Here is a 5224-nt window from a genome sequence, read left to right on the forward strand (position 1 = left end):
GATTTCGTATGGGATTTCGTACGGGATTTCGTACGGGATTTTGTACAGGATTTCGGACGGGATTTCGGACAGGATTTCGTACGGGATTTCTTACGGGATTTCGTACTGGATTTCGTACGGGATTTCGGACTGGATTTCGGACGCGATTTCGGACGGGATTTCGGATGGGATTTCGTACGGGATTTCGTACGGGATTTCGTACGGGATTTCGATTTCGTACGAAATTTCGATTTTGTCCGGGATATCGTACGGGATTTCGATTTTGTACAGGATTTCGGACTGGATTTCGTACAGGATTTCGTACGGGATTTCGGAAGGGATTTCGGACTGGTTTTTGGACGGGATTTCGGACGGGATTTAGATATCGGACGGGATTTAGATTTCAGAAGGGATTTCGTATGCGATTTCGTACGGGATTTCGATTTCATACGGGATTTCGTACGGGATTTCAAACGGGATTTCGATTTCATACGGGATTTCGATTTCGTACGGGATTTCGTACGGGATTACGATTTTGTAGGGGATTTCGGACTGGATTTCATACAGGATTTCGTACGGGATTTCGGAAGGGATTTCGGACTGGTTTTTGGACGGGATTTCGGACGTGATTTCGTATGGGATTTCGATTTCCTACGGGATTTCGTACGGGATTTCGATTTAGTACGGGATTTTGTAAGGGATTTCTATTTCGTACGGGATTTCTGACGGGATTTCCGACGGGATTTTGATTTCCTACGGGATTTCGTACGGGATTTCGATTTCGTACAGGATTTCGGACTGGATTTCGTACAGGATTTCGTACGGGATTTCGGAAGGGATTTCGGACTGGTTTTTGGACGGGATTTCGGACGTGATTTAGATTTTGGACGGGATTTAGATTTCGGAAGGGATTTCGTATGGGATTTCGTACGGGATTTCGATTTCGTACGGGATTTCGTACGGGATTTCGTACGGGATTTCGATTTCATACGGGATTTCGATTTCGTACGGGATTTCGTACAGGATTTCGTACGGGATGTCGTACGGGATTTCGGACGGGATTTCGGATGGGATTTCGGACTGGATTTCGTACAGGATTTCGTACGGGATTTCGTACAGGATTTTGGACGGGATTTCGGACGGGATTTCGGACTGGATTTCGTACAGGATTTCGTACGGGATGTCGTACAGGATTTTGGACGGGATTTCGGACGGGATTTCGGACGGGATTTCGGATGAGATTTCGGACTGGATTTCGTACAGGATTTTGTATGGGATTTCGTACGGGATTTTGGACTGGATTTCGGACGGGATTTCGGACGGGATTTCGTACGGGATTTCGTACGGGATTTCGGACGGGATTTCAGACGGGATTTCGGACGGGATTTCGTATGGGATTCCGTACGGGATTTCGTACTGGATTTCGTATGGGATTTCGTACGGGATTTTGAACTGGATTTCGGACGGGATTTCGGACGGGATTTCGTACGGGATGTCGGACGGGATTTCAGACGGGATTTCGGACGGGATTTCATATGGGATTTCGTACGGGATTTCGTACTGGATTTCGTACGGGATTTCGGACGGGATTTTGGACGGGATTTCGGACGGGATTTCGAACGGGATTTCGGACGGGATTTCGATTTCGGACGGGATTTCGTACGGGATTTCGATTTCGTACGGGACTTCGTACGGGATTTCTATTTCGTACGGGATTTTGAACGGGATTTCGATTTCATACGGGATTTCGTACGGGATTTCTATTTCGTACGGGATGTCGAACGGGATTTTGTAAGGGATTTCGATTTCGTACAGGATTTCGGACGGGATTTCGATTTCAGACGGGATTTCGTACGGGATTTCGTATGGGATTTCGATTTCCTACGGGATTTCGTACGGGATTTCGATTTAGTACGGGATTTTGTAGGGATTTCTATTTCGTACGGGATTTCTGACGGGATTTCCGACGGGATTTTGATTTCCTACGGGATTTCGTACGGGATTTCGATTTCGTACGGGATTTCGTATGGGATTTTGTATGGGATTTCGTACAGGATTTCGTACGGGATTTCGGATGGGATTTCGGACAGGATTTCAGACGGGATTTCGGACGGGATTTCAATTTCATACGGGATTTCGATTTCGTACGGGATTTCGTACAGGATTTCGTACGGGATGTCGTACGGGATTTTGGACGGGATTTCGGACGGGATTTCGGACGGGATTTCGGATGGGATTTCGGACTGGATTTCGTACAGGATTTCGTACGGGATGTCGTACAGGATTTTGGACGGGATTTCGGACGGGATTTCGGACGGGATTTCGGATGAGATTTCGGACTGGATTTCGAACTGGATTTTGTATGGGATTTCGTACGGGATTTCGGACTGGATTTCGGACGGGATTTCGGACGGGATTTCGTATGGGATTTCGGACGGGATTTCAGACGGGATTTCGGACGGGATTTCGTATGGGATTTCGTACGGGATTTCGTACGGGATTTCGTACAGGATTTCGGACGGGATTTCGGACGGGATTTCGTACGGGATTTCTTACGGGATTTCGTACTGGATTTCGTACGAGATTTCGGACTGGATTTCGGACGCGATTTCGGACGGGATTTCGGATGGGATTTCGTACGGGATTTCGTACGGGATTTCGTACGGGATTTCGATTTCGTACGAAATTTCGATTTCGTCCGGGATATCGTATGGGATTTCGATTTTGTTCAGGATTTCGGACTGGATTTCGTACAGGATTTCGTACGGGATTTCGGAAGGGATTTCGGACTGGTTTTTGGACGGGATTTCGGACGTGATTTAGATTTTGGACGGGATTTAGATTTCGGAAGGGATTTCGTACAGGATTTTGTATGGGATTTCGTACGGGATTTTGGACTGGATTTCGGACGGGATTTCGGACGGGATTTCGTACGGGATTTCGGACGGGATTTCAGACGGGATTTCGGACGGGATTTCGTATGGGATTTCGTACGGGATTTAGTACTGGATTTCGTACGGGATTTCGGACGGGATTTCGGACGGGATTTCGGACGGGATTTCGAACGGGATTTCGTACGGGATGTCGTACAGGATTTTGGACGAGATTTCGGACGGGATTTCGGACGGGATTTCGGATGAGATTTCGGACTGGATTTCGTACAGGATTTCGTATGGGATTTCGTACGGGATTTAGTACTGGATTTCGTACGGGATTTCGGACGGAATTTCGGACGGGATTTCGGACGGGATTTCGAACGGGATTTCGTACGGGATGTCGTACAGGATTTTGGACTGGATTTCGGACGGGATTTCGGACGGGATTTCGTACGGGATTTCGGACGGGATTTCAGACGGGATTTCGGACGGGATTTCGTATGGGATTTCGTACGGGATTTCGTACTGGATTTCGTACGGGATTTCGGACGGGATTTCGGACGGGATTTTGGACGGGATTTCGGGATTTCGTACGGGATTTCGATTTCGTACAGGATTTCGAACGGGATTTCGATTTCGGACGGGATTTCGAACGGGATTTCGGACGGGATTTCGATTTCGGATGGGATTTCGTACGGGATTTCGTACGGGATTTCGTACGGGATTTCGATTTCGTACGAAATTTCGATTTCGTCCGGGATATCGTATGGGATTTCGATTTTGTTCAGGATTTCGGACTGGATTTCGTACAGGATTTCGTACGGGATTTCGGAAGGGATTTCGGACTGGTTTTTGGACGGGATTTCGGACGTAATTTAGATTTTGGACGGGATTTAGATTTCGGAAGGGATTTCGTACAGGATTTTGTATGGGATTTCGTACGGGATTTTGGACTGGATTTCTGACGGGATTTCGGACGGGATTTCGTACGGGATTTCGGACGGGATTTCAGACGGGATTTCGGACGGGATTTCGTATGGGATTTCGTACGGGATTTAGTACTGGATTTCGTACGGGATTTCGGACGGGATTTCGGACGGGATTTTGGACGGGATTTCGAACGGGATTTCGTACGGGATGTCGTACAGGATTTTGGACGAGATTTCGGACGGGATTTCGGACGGGATTTCGGATGAGATTTCGGACTGGATTTCGTACAGGATTTCGTATGGGATTTCGTACGGGATTTAGTACTGGATTTCGTACGGGATTTCGGACGGGATTTCGGACGGGATTTCGGACGGGATTTAGAACGGGATTTCGTACGGGATGTCGTACAGGATTTTGGACTGGATTTCGGACGGGATTTCGGACGGGATTTCGTACGGGATTTCGGACGGGATTTCAGACGGGATTTCGGACGGGATTTCGTATGGGATTTCGTACGGGATTTCGTACTGGATTTCGTACGGGATTTCGGACGGGATTTCAGACGGGATTTCGGACGGGATTTCGTATGGGATTTCGTACGGGATTTAGTACTGGATTTCGTACGGGATTTCGGACGGGATTTCGGACGGGATTTCGGACGGGATTTCGTATGGGATTTCGTACGGGATTTAGTACTGGATTTCGTACGGGATTTCGGACGGGATTTCGGACGGGATTTCGGATGAGATTTCGGACTGGATTTCGTACAGGATTTCGTATGGGATTTCGTACGGGATTTAGTACTGGATTTCGTACGGGATTTCGGACGGGATTTCGGACGGGATTTCGGACGGGATTTCGAACGGGATTTCGTACGGGATGTCGTACAGGATTTTGGACTGGATTTCGGACGGGATTTCGGACGGGATTTCGTACGGGATTTCGGACGGGATTTCAGACGGGATTTCGGACGGGATTTCGTATGGGATTTCGTACGGGATTTCGTACTGGATTTCGTACGGGATTTCGGATGGGATTTCGGACGGGATTTCGGACGGGATTTCGAACGGGATTTCGGACGGGATTTCGATTTCGGACGGGATTTCGTACGGGATTTCGATTTCGTACAGGATTTCGAACGGGATTTCGATTTCGTACGGGATTTCTATTTCGTACGGAATGTCGAACGGGATTTTGTAAGGGATTTCGATTTCGTACAGGATTTTGGACGGGATTTCGATTTCAGACGGGATTTCGTTCGGGATTTCGGATGAGATTTCGGACTGGATTTCGTACAGGATTTCGTATGGGATTTCGTACGGGATTTAGTACTGGATTTCGTACGGGATTTCGGACGGGATTTCGGACGGGATTTCGGACGGGATTTCGAACGGGATTTCGTACGGGATGTCGTACAGGATTTTGGACTGGATTTCGGA

The sequence above is a fragment of the Lethenteron reissneri genome, unplaced genomic scaffold (genome assembly GCF_015708825.2).
Source record: "Lethenteron reissneri isolate LAM-NWPU_2019-01 unplaced genomic scaffold, ASM1570882v1 scaffold_190, whole genome shotgun sequence".
NCBI lineage: Eukaryota > Metazoa > Chordata > Hyperoartia > Petromyzontiformes > Petromyzontidae > Lethenteron > Lethenteron reissneri.